The 15,166-nt window shown below is 46.4% G+C and overlaps 1 long non-coding RNA gene across 1 annotated transcript; it reads right to left on the bottom strand.

Moving 5' to 3' along the window:
* Positions 1-1,445: 1,445 nt before the first annotated feature.
* On the bottom strand, positions 1,446-15,153 carry LOC123846031 (uncharacterized). The gene is made up of 2 exons (XR_006791159.3): positions 15,016-15,153; positions 1,446-1,750 (listed from the first exon to the last, which is right to left on the bottom strand). It is a non-coding gene; the product is annotated as an uncharacterized LOC123846031 (long non-coding RNA).
* Positions 15,154-15,166: the final 13 nt, after the last annotated feature.

Here is a 15,166-nt window from a genome sequence, read left to right on the forward strand (position 1 = left end):
AATGGAGTACTGGAAAAAGCTTGCAATCCGTCTGGGAGGGGTAGGAAGAAGTAACCCAGCGAAGAATCTCCTCATCTGGAGCTCCTCTGATGAGACCCAGAAGAAGTTAGAGTAAAACCCAGACTGAATTTCTGGGAGGAGTGAGACAGACTAGTGCGTCCTTTCAGCCCCTGTGACTTGGAAGAACTCCCTGCTGCGGAGCTCTGCGAACCTAAATTGGGAAATCATTAGCAACACTCCATTAGCCAAATTAAACCACTCAACAAAAAAAAATAAAAATAAAAAAGAAGAAGAAGAAGAAGAAAAACCTCTCCTCCGTCTCTCTCCTTTCTTATTGCAGTGCAGAGCCTTCCTGAACTTATAGCTTAATTTATTGTGAGTCTGACATTTCCCCCTTAAGACCTGGGGCTAACATGTGATAATCATGGCTTTATGTCTTACTTTCCGTGGAAAGAGGTTGTTCTTAACACTCTTTGGAAAGCCACAGTTAAGAAAGCTGACATCTAGGGTATTTGCATCTGTGGTTAGTTATTTTAAAAATCTTTTTCTACACCCAAGGTATGAAATTCAAGTCTTCTAGAATCTTTACTGGAATAGGAACAGGGACCAAAGGAGCACTAGCACTCTGATAATTCCAACAGAATTAGTATGGAAGCCCCAAGAAGTGAAGTCACTCATTGTTAAACTCCTTCCTCTACCCTGCGCCCGTTTCTAGCAACAGACCTGGTGCATAGGGTATGTGTACTCCTTGTCTCTCTAAAACCCATCACCAGCAAGCCTCCACTCTGAACACAGTGCCAAAACTGCTCCAGCAAAGGTAATCATTGGCTTCAGAAGCCAAATCTAATATGCATTTTCTTTCTTTCTTTTTTTTTTTTTTTTAAGATTTATTTATTTGAGAGAGAGAGCTCCTTCAAGAGAAAACACAAGTGGAGGGAAGGGCGGGGGAGAGACTCCTCAAACAGACTCCCCACTGATCAGTAGCTGGAGGTGGGGCTGGATCCCAGGACCCATGAGAGCATGATCTGAAACCAAGAGTCAGACACTCAACCAACTGAGCAACCCAGACTCCCCTAATGTGTGGTGTTTTTTATTTTTTTAAGATTTTATTTATTTATTTGACAGAGAGAGGGAACACAAGCAGGGGGAGTGGGAGGGAGAGAAGCAGGCTCCCACTGAGCAGGGAGCCCAGGGAGCCCGAAGCGGGGCTTGATCCCAGGTCCCCAGGATCCTGACCTGAGCCTATCGACTGAGCCACCCAGGTGCCCCCATTTTCCAGTTTTCATGTTGCTTGACCTCTATAGCACCTGAAATCTTAACCACTCATTCATTATTTATTCAAAATTTTATTATGAAATATTTTAGACATGCCAAAGGTATAGGAAATAATTTAACAAACATACCTGTTGTATTAGTCAAGGTTCTCCAGAGAAACAGTACCAATAGAATGTTTGTTTATTTATTTATTCATGTATTCATTCATCTGTAGGGAACTGGCTCAGGCAATTATGGAAGCTGACAAGTCCCAAGATCTGCAGAGTGGGTTGGCAAGCTGGAGACCCAGGAGAGCCAATGACTTAGTTCCAATCTAAGTTTGAGGGCTTGAGAACCAGGTGAGCTGATGGTATACTAGTCCAGAGGCCAGTAGGCTGGAGACCCAGGAAGAAGCTGATGTCCCAGTTCAAAGGCAGTCAGGCAGTATGAATTCTTTTTTATTCCACGGAGGGTCAATTGATTGGCTGAGGCCCACCTACATTAGGGAGGGCAATTGGATTTATGCAGTCCACCGATGTAAATGTTAATCTCATCCAAAAGCACCCTCACGGAAACACCCAGAATAATTTGGGCCAAATATCTGGGCAGCCCATGGTCCAGTCAAACTGACATATAAAATTTAGCCATCACACCTATAAACACCTATAGTTTGAGAAATAAAGCAGTACAAATATAGTTTAAGCTCCTACTCCCCCTGCCCCGCCCAGGGAAATACTATTCTGAACCTGCTGTTAATCATTTCCATGTATATCTTTATACTTTTACTACACTATACACTATATATGCATTGCATATTTTAACTATTTGAATGGACTCATACTGCGTATAAAATTTTTCTAGAACTTTCCTTTTGATTCAACATTCCATTTGTAAGGTTCATTAATGTTGATTCACGTAGCTTTAGTTTACTCATTTCCACTGCTGTATAACATTTCATTTACAACTATATTACAACTTAGGGATTCTCTTGTTTCCAGTTTCTGCTACTATAACACAGTCTTACTACTATGGAAATTCTCCTACACATCTTATTGTGTACATTTGAATTTCTTCAGGACTCTACCCACATGGTTGATGGTCTGGATATCTTTAACTTTACCACATTTATGCCAACACCTGGATCATCAGATCTTTTTTTTGGACAACCAGATAGATGTGAGATTATAGAACACTGTGATTTTAATTTGCATTTTACCAACCACTAACAAAGTTGAGCACCTTTTCATATGTTTATTGGTCATTAGGATTGCCTTCTGGGATGCCTGGGGTGGCTCAGTCGGTTAAGCGTCTGCCTTCAGCTCAGGTCACAATCCCAGGGTCCTGGAATCGAGTCCCGCATCGGGCTCCTTGCTCAGCAGGCAGCCTGCTTCTCCCTCTGCCTCAGCCTCTCCCCCTGCTTGTGCTCTCTCTCTCTCTCTGACAAATAGATAAATAAAATCTTAAAAAAAAAAAAAAGGAGGGGTGCCTGGGTGGCTCAGTCGGTTGGGCGTCTGCTTTCGGCTCAGGTCATGATCCCAGGGTCCTGGGATCGAGCCCCGCATCGGGCTCCCTGCTCGGCGGGGAGCCTGCTTCTTCCTCTACCTCTGCCTGTCACTCTACTTGTGCTCTCTATCTCTCTGTCAAATAAATAAATAAATAAAACCTTAAAAAAAATTTCATGTTAAAAAAAAAAAAAAGGATTGCCTTCTATTTATTCTTATCTCTAACCTTTTCTCAGTTGTATTGTTAATCTTTTTTTCCCCTTGATTTGTAATAATTCTTTATATATTGTGGCGAACAATCCCTTTTCAGTTATATTCTTTTCATTTATCTTTTTCAAGTCTGTGGCTTTTCTCTATCACTACCTTATAGTAGCTCTCTTGAGATATAATTTACTTATTATAAAATTCACACATTTTAAATGTACAGCTCAATGATTTTTAGTAAATTTAAAGAGTTGTGTAACTATCACCACAGTCCAGTCTTCGGACATTTCCAACACCCAAAAGCAATCCCTGTAACCCACGTGCGATCAAGCCCAGTTCCTGTTTGCAGCCACAGACAACCACTAATGTGCTTTCTGCCTCCATAGTTTTGCCGTTTTGGGACATTTCACATAAATAGAATCATATAATATATGGTTGTTTGCATCTGTCTCTTTTCACTTAGAATGTTTTTAAAGTTCATTCATGGGGCACCTGGGTGGCTCAGTTGGTTGAGTGTCTGCCTTCGGCTCAGGTCATGATCTCAGGGTGCTCCCATTGAGTCCCGCATTGGGCTCCCTGCTCAGCGGGGAGGCTGCTTCTCCCCCTCCCTCTGCTCCTCCCCCTGCTCATGCTCTCTCTGTCTCTCTCTCAAATAAATAAATAAAATCTTTTAAAAAAAATAAAGTTCAGGGCGCCTGGGTGGCTCAGATGGTTAAGCGTCTGCCTTCGACTCAGGTCATGACCCCGGAGTCCTGGGATCGAGTCCCGCATCGGGCTCCCGGCTCTGCGGGAAGTCTGCTTCTCCCTCTGCCTCTCTCTCTCTCTCTCTCTCTCTCTCATGAATAAGTAAATAAAATCTTTAAAAAAAAATAAAATAAAATAAAAAATAAAGTTCATTCATATTTTAGTATATGTCAGTAGTTCATTTCTTTTTACTGTTGAATAGTATTTCATCGTATGAATATAGCACATTTTGTTTATTTCCCAGTTAATGGGGATCTGGCTTATACTCTATCTGATGAAAAACAGCTCTCATAATTATCATTGCTCCCACTGTGTAATGCATCTTTTTTCTCCCTTTATGGTTGGTTTTAATATTTTTCTCTTTCTCTTTGGTTTCCAGTAATTTGATGTGCCAAGTGTGTTTTCTTTGTATTTACCCTGCTTGTATCTTGTTAAACCTCTTGGACCTGTGAAGAATTATTTTCAGCCACTGTTTCTTTAAATATTTTGTTCTACCCCACTGTTTCTTTCCTCTCTTTATGGAACTCCAATCCTACGTATATGAGACTCCTGGCTATTGTTCTACAGCACGTGAATGCTCTCTTAATGATTGTCAAACATTTTTTCTTACTTTGCTTTAATTCAGATAATTTCAATTGGCCTGTATTCAAATCACTAATTTCTTCTTTTGCAGTGTCCAATTTGTTGTTAAGTCCCTCTAGGACATTTTTATTTTCAGATATTATATTTTTCAATTCTACAGTTTGCATTTAGCTCTTTTTTAGAATTTCTGTTTCTCTTGAAATAACCTACTTCTTGGCTCATTATATTTGTTTTTTCTTTTAAATTCTTCAACACATGGATAACAGTCATTTTAAAGTCATTGTCTGCTAATTCCCATAACTAGATCATCTGAGGGTCTGGTTTTCTTATGGCTATGGGTCACAGTTTTCTCCTTTATATGTTACATAAAATTTGCCTGTACTCTGTAACTTTTGTATAAAATAGCAGTGGAAACTTAAACTTAACATTTTTGTCTTGTTTTGTCCATTTTCCAGGGACTGCAAGCTCTGTCCTCTGTTTGGTGGTTAAGGGGCACAAACATTTAGGATCATCACATCCTCTTGATGAAGCGATCCTTTTGTCTTTTTGAAATGAATCTATCTCTGGTAAACTCTTTGCTCTGAAATAAATGTTGTCTGGTATTAATATAGCAACTCTAACTTTATTTAATTAGTGTTATCATAGTATATTCTTTCCTATCCTTTTATTAATGTCTTTATATTTAAAGTTCATTTCTTGTAGGTAACAGATACTTGAGTCTTACTTTTTTTGGTAAGATTTATTTATTTATTTGAGAGAGAGCATGTGCACGTGCATGAGCAGGGGGAGAAGCAGGAGAGGGAGATAGGCAGACTTCCCGCTAAGAAGGGAGCCCGATGTGGGGCTCCATCCCAGGACCCCACGATCATGACCTGAGCCGAAGGCAGATGCTTAACTGACTGAGCCACCCAGGTGTCCCTAAATGAGGTGTTTAGACCATTTAGATTTAATGTGATTACTGATATGGGTAGGTCATGGAATATGCATGGAGATGGAAGCCAAAGTCTCCTTCTCCTTCAGGTCTCAGGGCCCACACAGGGCCCAGTAGGGACATGAACAAACTGCCTACTTCCCAAACTTCCTACTTCTGGTTCCCAAGACAGCCAAGCTTGAATCTCGCCATTTCTGGCTCATTCAGCCTTTAAACTAGGCTCACCCATCTTTCCCTATAAGGCTGGTGGTTGACACAGGTTCTGAGCATTTGGGCCCTAGTCCCACCAAGGGCTTTGGGCCCTCAGGCTCTCCTGGGATCCTTGATCTCACTCCCTATTCATCTCAGCGTCCACCTGCTTTATAACCATAGGGCTGTATTTTATCTCTGACCTAGCTCTTGTTCCTAGTCTGCTCCCTGCATCCGTGTTACAACAAAACTGAGCTCCCACGTGAATGTGTGTACATCTTATCTCTCAGGCCATACAACAGCTGCTTGTTAATTGTTACTGCCCTGTTTGGGCCCTGCCCACCGTGGCTCTCACTCAGCTTGGACACTGCCTCTGGGTATTCCTGGCCACTTGCTGTGGTGACACCAGACCATTCTTCCCCCTCTAAGAATTAGTCTTGGCAGAACCTCACATGATGGGCTCCCTCCATGACCATGACTCCACTGTCTTGGTCAACTGGGGCTGACCATCCATCTCAGCCTCCTCTCACCCCCTTGGGAGTTCAGTATGCATCTCCCTCTTACTCAGAGTCTCCCCTTTGGAGAAATAAGTTTCATAATTCTTTAAAAAAATTTTTTTTTAAATTTATTTGACAGAGAGAGAGACAGCGAGAACAGGAACACAAGCAGGGGGAGTGGGAGAGGGGGAAGCAGGCTTCCCGTGGAGCAGGGAGCCCGATGCAGGGCTCGATCCCAGGACCCCGGGATCATGACCTGAACCGAAGGCAGATGCCCAACAACTGAGCCACCCAGGTGCCCGAGTTTCCTAATTCTTAGTAAAGATGTTTCAGTGAATATTTCTAAAGTCTCATGTTTTCGCTTAGCAATGCCCACACTGAGAAAATGGCCTGCTGTCTTAGAAAAATGCATCTCCTGAGATACCATCAATGCAGGTAGCCACCTGGAATGACCTTCCTGCTTGTGGCAAATTGTACTTTCCAAAAAGGGCTGCAATAATATTTCCTATCCTGCATGCTCTTCCCAAACCTTGCCACTCACACATCAAGAGGTGGGGGTCCATGTCCCCTTGCCTGGAAAATGGGTGGGGCTTTGTGACCGTCTCAATTAGTAGAGAACAGGGGAAGTTCTGCTCTGTGCCTTCTGAGGTTAGGTTACAGAAGGCAAGATAACTTCCTCCAGGCTCCCTCTTGGGAGGTGTGCCTTTTTTTTTTTTTAAGATTTTATTTATTTATTTTTGAGAGAGAGCACGAGTGGGGGGAAGGGGCAGAGGGAGAGGGAGAAGCAGACTCCCCGCTGAGCAGGAACCCTGATGCGGGGCTTGTTCCCAAAGGCAGCCACTTAACCGACTGAGTCACCCAGGTGCCCTGGGATGCTTGCCTTTGTAACCCAGCTGCCATGCTCTGAGGGAATCCTGGCCTCCTGGATAGCCCACATGTAGGGGTTCCGGCTAACAGTTCTCCCAGCCGACAGCCAGCATCAGCTGCCAGCCATGTGAGTAAGGAAGTCTCCATGATGACTCTAGCCAGCTATCATCTGATCGCAATCACATGAGAGATCCTGAGCAAGAACTATCTAGATCTAGCCAAGCTCAGTAAAATCCAGAGCCATGAGAGATAAAAATGACTTGTTTTAACCTACTAAGTTTGGGGTGATTTGCTACACAGCAATAGATAACCAGAACACTGCCCATCTCCACACGTCAAATGCCTCACCCATTTATGGCTGAGCCCATCACCGTATGTTCAGCTCCTGTAAAGCTTTCCCTGACTCCTGCAGTAGGATCTCCCCCTCCTGAGCTCCCAATGCTCTTTGTCTATGCCAGTCTCCCATAACACATCCAGGTGCTCACCCATCTCCCCTCTTCCTGTCAAGTCCTGGTTCATCTACTCCTGCACCTAGGCCAACACTTGCCTTGTTTTGGGTGCTCACATCTCTGTCTGGATGGATGATGGGGAAATGTATCTGGGAGAGTGAACATTTGCCAATGGAGAGAAATGCCCCGAGTTGCAAATTAGCTTCCTGTACCTTCATAGGCCTTTTTCTTTGACTGGTGTCTCAGGATATTTTTGGTTTCTCTACTAGGAACCTAAGATGTCTTGAGGGAGAGGCAGAAGAATTTAAGTATCGGGAGATCCTGGTGAAAAAAGGATTGTCTAAGTCAGGGTTTTGTTTTTGTTTTTTTTGTGAGTAGGCTCCATGCCCAACATGGGACTTGAACTCGCAATCCTGAGCTGAAGAGTCACATGCTCTACCAACTAACCCAACCAGGCACCCTTAAGTTGGGAGTTTTCTTTCTTTCTTTTTCTTTTTTTTAAAAGATTTTATTTATTAATTGACAGAGAGAGAGCAGCAGAGGAAGAAAGAGAAGCAGACTCCCTGCTGAGCAGGGAGCCTGATGGGAGACTTGACTTGATCCTAGGACCCTGGGATCATGACCCAAGCCGAAGGCAGACACTTAACGAACTGAGCTGCCCAGGTGCCCAAGTTGGGAGTTTTCTTAAGGTTACTGACTAAAGGGCCACTTAGGCTACAAGGGCCCCTAAGAAGTGTCTTTCACAAATTTACCAGCAGATGGCAGCCTTGCTCCTGGTTCTTACCTTGCAAACGATGAAGTGAATTTATTGCTTTCATAAAATATTAATGAAGCTTTTGCTCCGTGTAAGGCACTGTGTGAGCTACAAAGGAGGGTAAGCTGCAATCCCTTCCCTCTGAGACCTTACCGTCTAGTAAACTCTATGTCTCTTGAGCTTGTCTTTAGATTGATAACTCCAAAAGTCAGCCAATCCTTTCTTCTCAGAGTCTAATTTCATACAATCGGCCCTGATGGAACAGAGGGGTTAAAGGTATTGCCTAAGGTCTGGTTATTTCCAATCTACTTCACTGCCTTAAAACATTGCCGTCTGGCCAGATGATCACAGAGAAGGTTGGAGCTGCAAAGGTGGTGTCCTAGGCAGGAAACAGGGAGGCAGGTTTTATTTATTTTTAATTTTTTAAAGATTTTATTTATTTGAGAGAGAGAGAGAGAGAGAGCATGAGCTGGGGGAGAGGCAGATGGAGAGGGAGAGGCAAACTCTCCACTGAGCCGGGAGCCCGACGTGGGGCTCCATCCCAGGACCCTGGGACCATGACCTGAGCCGAAGGCAGCCGCTTAGCCGACTGCGTCACCCAAGTGCCCCTGAAAACAGGTTTTAAAGCAAGAGGGAAACAAAACTGGTCGGGAACAAAAGACAGCTGGAGTGATTGGAGCTAAGTCTTTCAGAGAAACTTCTCCTGAGCCTTCAGCCCAGGCCTTGGCTACACTGCTCCCTACAGCCTGTCAGGCTCAGAATAGCAGGAGTCTGCACAGCCAGCTCCGGGGAGTCCGGGTGGGGGGAACCCCCCCCCCAGCCATTCCCTTTTCCCTCCCAGCCCCTCCTGTTTGTCCCTGCCCGCACTCTGGCTCTGAGAGCTCCCCACAAGTCAGCGAGTGGGAGCAGAGGCTGCGGGGGGAGCAGGAGGGGAAGTGGCCCTGCAGAGCTATCAGGCTGAGGGGACAGGAAGGGGAAGTGGTCATTTTTAAAGTTGTTCAGCCTGTTCCACACATACTCTTTTGAGGATCTGACCCTGAGCCTCCCCTGAAGGAGTTTCTGAATCACTTTTTAAGCTCCCCTGGAACATTCTTTGTGCTTCACAGTGTTCATGTCAGCTTGAAAATCAAAACAAATTTCCTAATCCAGGGCCCTTTGTAGTATCCCCTCTGATTCTTTCCAGATGGATTTCCCTTTTTCTTGCCTCCCCGCATTTTATCTTCATGACATTCACTTGCAGATATTTTGGTCTTTCTTTTGCTTTTGGCCATCAGGCTCATTTCTCCTGCAAACCCTGAGGGATTCTAAGGGCTCCTCCTTGGGAAATGTGACTATAGAGACCAAGAGCCCAGCTCAGGAGTCCAGCCCATTCCAGAGCACTCCCCCTCCATAAGTAATCGCTGTGCCCAATGTGGGGCTCGAACTCATGACCCCGAGATCAAGAGTCCCAAGCTCTACTGACTGAGTCAGCCACGTGCCCCACCACAGCCCCCCCTTTTGACTTGCCTTGTCACAACCTCAGAAGTGCAGATCCAGATCCAACAAGATCCAGAGAGATCCAGAGCTGCAAAGAGCCTGAGAGATGATCCATTCCCCGCACTGGGTCCCCTCATAGTCCCAGGGGTCCACAGAGGGCTGCCAGGGGCTCCTGGAGCTACACCATTGAGAACGACACACTTCTCAAGGACCTCCCTTTCTTTCAACCATCATTTTCAGCAGTATCTTTTAATGAAGACAAACAGGCAGGGGTGCCTGGGTGGCTCAGTTGGTTAAGCATCTGACTCTTGATCTCAGCTCAGATCTTGATCAGGGTCATGAGTTCAAGCCCTGCAGTGTGAGCCTACTTTAAATAATAAATACATACATATATAAAATGTAGAACACAAGGATGTGTGAAGGAGAATGCAAATGTAAATAAACTTTTACAAGAAAACCTCAGACTTCAGAGATGGAGGAGGGGGCTGGTGCTGCCACCATCCCCGAGTTCCTCCAGAGGGATGTGTCCACCCCTCTCTGCTCTCAGGGGGATCTTAGGGGAAACTTCTGAGAGCATATGGGGTAGTCTGACCCCTCATGTCACGTGGGAAGAAAACTGATCTAGGTTATAGTCACAGCCCCTTAACTTGGTTGCTGCTCTGAGGCTTGGTTACCTCGCATGCAAAAGAGGGGCTAAAATAGTCCTCATGTCTTCAGTTCTGGTGAAGATTAAGGGAGATGATGGTGTCAAGTGTCTGACATGCAGTTGGTGCTCAATAATTAGTTATTCAGATTAGTTTTAATGATTGAAGGCAGAGCTGAGATTCAAAGGGCAAGGCTAGCCCTGGATCCTCTAAATTATAGTGATCTAACTAAGCAGCCTTGCTTTTCTTTGGGTTCCACTGCAGCTAGGAGATGGCTTTGAAGTCCCCCTGGGAAGTATGAAAGGCAACGCTTGTTGAAAAATATTTTAATCTGTGCCCTGAAGTCTTTACTCCTTGAATCTTTCTATTCCCCAAATTCATTTCTTTAGCACTGCACAGAATCCTCAACCCCTCCAAGAAGGACTCTCGGGAACCAGTCTCACATTTTCTGGGGTATGGGAAAGGGGAGGGAGTACTATAACTTCAACCTACCAACCCTGGCCTTTCTTGAACCTTCTATGCATTTTCTCTCCTGGGTGTCTCCGCGCCGCTCCAGTCTCCCCTGGCCTCGCAGAAAGGAGGCCCAGCCTGGGTATGTCATGGAACCCTCCTCCTTGAAACTCTCTCTCCCTTGGCCTCCATGTCGTGGGTCCTCTTCCTACATCTCTGATTATTCCTGGGAATGATTTCCTTTGTGGGCTCTCAGTCACCATCAACTGTGTGTGTCCCTGGTGTCCTGAACCTGCTCTTGTTCTCAAGCTCTTTCCAGACTGAAGACCCTCACATCTCCATCTCAAACCCTGGTCTCTCTTCTGCCCTTGGTGTCCAGCTGCCTAACGGACACTTCTGCTTGGATGTTCCTCAAGCATCTCAAATCCAACCAATCTGAAACGGAATTCACTACCCCTCCCTGCCCCTCACCCCACAGCTCCACCTGAATTAATTATCTTAGTGAGTTGTCCAACCCAGAAGCCAAGAGCCATCCCTGACTCCTCCCTCCCTTTCTGCTGTACTCTGGATCCCACCTCCAGAAACCAATTGGTCACCAAGTCTAGCAGATTCTGTGTCCTCAACAACTCTTAAATCCAACACCTACTTTTCAGCCCCAGGGCTACTGCCTGCCATCATCTCTTTCCTGGGCTCCTGGGATCATCTCCTAATGGGCCCCCCTGGCTCGTGTCTTACCTCCTTCTCATCTAGCCTTCATAGGGACTCAGCATCTTCTTAAATACTTTTGAACTGACCATGTCATTTCCCTATTTAAGATCCTTTAAGGCTCCCATTGCCCTCAGGACAGTCCACCCTCCTTCAAATGGTTGACAATGGCTGCCATGTTCTTCTGGTCCCTGCCTGCCGGCCAGCCCCAACCCTCATAGGACTTGGTCTTTCATCCTAGGTGTCAGCTCTGCGGATGAACTTGCAGTTCCCCGGGTAACAATGTTCCCTGGGTAACAGGATCTTGCCCCTTCTCCTTGCTTCCTGGCCAACTCTCACTCATCTTTCATTCCTATCTCACTTTCTCTAAGAAAACTTTCTTGACCCTGTACCCTCTTCCATGGAAAAGAGAATTAAGCATTCATTCTTTGTCTGCTCACTGTCCTCTATACCCCTTCCCTCATGCCTCTGAAAGACATAGGGGCCCTGATATTGGTTTACCCACTAGATTATAAACTCCTTGAGGTCAGGATCCAAGTCATATTCTTTCCCATATTCCCAGCACCTCTAGTACATGACCAGCACAGAGTAGGACCTTAATAAATGTCTGCTGATGAATGGATGGATGAATAGACAGACTGATAGAGGGATGGATGGACAAATGAGAAATCTGTGGCCCAGCTTGGATCTCTAAGCTCTCTGGGTTGGTGGGCAGATCTAAGTCAACCACATTCCCTCACTTTTAGCCTCTGTCTCACACTCATGTCCTCTTCACCCAGGATCAATGAGAAAAAGAAATACTTTGTGGCAAGAAGGGAGCGAGAAGATGTGACATCAGGATGCAGATGAGGGAGGAAAGAGGAGAAGTTGTCAGAGAAGGCAGCAGAGGAATTTGGAAGTTGGAGGAGCCCTCCTGCTTGCCCATAGTCTGCCCTACTTCATCCCCAGTGGCTAGGTTCCAATCCTGGGACACTGGGGGCTAGAGTGCACAGAGAGCAGGTGAAGATACTGAAATGTTTAGACATTTTTGAGAGTCCAGAGAAGCAACCAAGCCCCTGTGTGTGCCAGATCTCCTTCTAGAACCCTCAGCAGAGAATCTCTCGGTGATGAGCTCTGTATTATCTCTGCAGCGGTGGGCGGAGCCAGTCAGGGCACAGTTACCTAACTGAGGTCAGCCAGAATGAGTATCTCCGCCCTAAGAATTTCAGCTGGTGTGATGTTCTAAGTGTTGATGGTGTTTACTGGCCTTTTGTGTGATTTCAACATCGGGCTCATGCCTGTTTGCACGGTTGATGACCCCAGAACACCTTTGATTCACCTCAGTCCTAAAGTCCTGCCTGATTTCCTGAGTCTTCTTTATCTGCAAATGAGCTATCCAACCCAAGCCCAAATGATTGGCAGCATACAGGGAGGGCGACAACCAAAAGGTGTGAAGTTCTGGAAAAGCAACAGACAAAGCGGGGCCTACCTGGCTTCCTTTATCTCCAGCTCTGCCTCAACAGCTCCTAAGACATGTGCCCTGACACGGTCTGTGGGTGAACATGCAGGGTGACCATACATCTTGGTTGGCCTGGGACAGTTCTATTGCCTTAGGGTAATTATGAAGACCATCACTATACTGTTCACTATCAAAAGCATTCCAGTTTGGATGACACATTTTATATCCACTCTATTTACAAGGTACGTTAAGATCCTCTGGAAGAAATCCAAGCGTGACTGTTGTTACCACTCTCTCTTCCTGGCGCAGGTTCGCATGTTGTTACCAGGGAGATCCACCAATGGCCCCAGGGCTACAGAAAGGACAAACCCAGGTCAAAGAAGAAAATGCAGGTGCGCCTGGGTGGCTCAGTTGGTTAAGTGACTGCCTTCCTCAGGTCACGATCCTGGAGTCCCAGGATTGAGTCCCACATCGGGCTCCCTGCTCAGCAGGGAGTCTGCTTCTCCCTCTGACCCTCCCCCCTCTCATGCTCTCTCTCTCAAATAAATAAATAAAAACCTACATATAAAAAAAAAGAAGGAAATGCAGGAGTTTGCCTTTTTGTAAAATCTTGGGCAAGACTTCAAAGCTCATCAAAGATCCCAAAGATCTCTCCAGGATCTTGGAAGAGAGGGTAATCCCGTGAGATTGCCACCTTCGGACAGCAAGCCCATGGTCTCTGACACTGACTGTAGTTCTGCAATTTAATGTACCTGCTGATCTATTGCTTGCTCTGTGCAGGAATGGCCAAGAATTCTCCTGGCTTTTCCTTCTACATCTTGGTTGGGTCAGATGAAGATGGCCTGGTGGGTGCTTGTAGACCTCCCAATCCTGGAGGGCCCTGTTTCTATGAATGGCCTGGCCAAAGGAAAGATGTTTTTTTGTGGGAGAAGGTAAGAAAAACCTAGAGAAACACTTCATTTTCTGGATAATAAGACGCTTGATTTTATTCCTAGATGAGAGTTGATTCAGCAATTCTGGGACTTGAAATGAAGCCTGCGAGGGTCTGAGCCCCTGACACCTGTCCAGGCTGGGAGATGTGGCAGCTCCGTGTATAGATAACTCGGGGTGAGGGGTGACCAGCTGCCCAACAAACCCTCCAGGACCTACCCCCAATTAACTGCTATGGGCAGAAGGAGGCTGTAGTACCTCCTGCTTAGGGAACACTCTAGAGCCCAAGAGAGCGGTAGAAAGTTACACACGGGCACCCCCACCAAGCATACACCATCAGTGAAATGTATACCTAAGATCTGAGTATAGTTCATTTCTCAGTGCGAATAATGTCATTCAGCCCTGGACAATAGGCGATAACACCAGCCTTCAGCTCCCCTTTGACTTAGAAATAGAGTGAACGAGCTACAAAAAAACAGAAACTAGAAGATTTTATCTCCCTGAGGCTCTCACTTCTTTGTCGTTCTTCACATTCCTGGGAACATCAGCCTCTCGGATTCTCCATGTTCCTCCAAAACCAAGTCCACAAGTCCCAAACAGAGGGCAGTGCTCCTTGCTAGGGGCAGGGCAGGGCCATGGTGGTGGTGGTGGTGGTGGGGAGCAGTGGGGGTGTGGCAATGGCGTGAGAGCTGGTTCTGCTCCCCACCCTGGGCCTGGGGCCCTGGTCAGAGCATTGGGTTTCTGGGCTGTTCCTGAGTCCAAGAAAGAGGTGGAGACTCTACCCTGGGTGAAGTAGGAGCTCGGCAGGGTGTGAGCTTCTCTGCCCTCTGCAATGCCCATAACAGGCAGGCAGGAAGGGCTGGGAACTGGGTGAAGGTGCCATACCCATTGCTAACTGCTCCAAGGGCAGCTTTGAGTAGCCTGAGCCTGTGTCTGTCATACTGAAGCTTGGAGCCCAGAGAAAAGCCCCAGGGGAGGCACCCACTTTCCAGAACTGCTGCTTTTGGGGATGGGGCGCTCTCCTTTGGGTAGTAGGGAAGACGTGGGAAAGCTGAGGGGACAAGAGCTGTTGGAGGAAGGAGTAAACAGCTGAGTATCTTTCATATGGTGGGCCACTGCTGAGGGCTTACTGGTCCCATAGGATCTCATTTTATCCCCCACAACATCCCTGTGGATTATACCCCTTTTACAGAGGCAGAGCCTGAAACCCAGAAGGGCAAGGTGTCTAGGTCAAGGCTTCAGCTAGTTAGTGGAAGGGAAAAGATCAGAGCTCAAGCCTGTGTTACTCTGGCGCCCAAATGTGTCCCTTACACCTTGCCACCAGCACATGCGAATGTAAGACTCCACCCCCCCACCCCCCAGCCATGCCTTCATCCTTTTACTGGGGGCCCAAGTTTACCAGGAGTCTGATCTCTCCGCTCACATCTGCAATCTCGTATCTGGCCAGCAGGAAAACCCCGACAGGTCCAGGCACGTGCCCCAGACGCTTCCGCAGCAGCAGTGGGTCCGCATGGGCGCACAGTGGGTCCGCCCGGGCAGAGCCGGCGTCT

This window comes from Mirounga angustirostris, unplaced genomic scaffold (assembly GCF_029215605.1).
Source record: "Mirounga angustirostris isolate CCGP_5_RB_7025 unplaced genomic scaffold, mMirAng1.0.hap1 SCAF_6, whole genome shotgun sequence".
NCBI lineage: Eukaryota > Metazoa > Chordata > Mammalia > Carnivora > Phocidae > Mirounga > Mirounga angustirostris.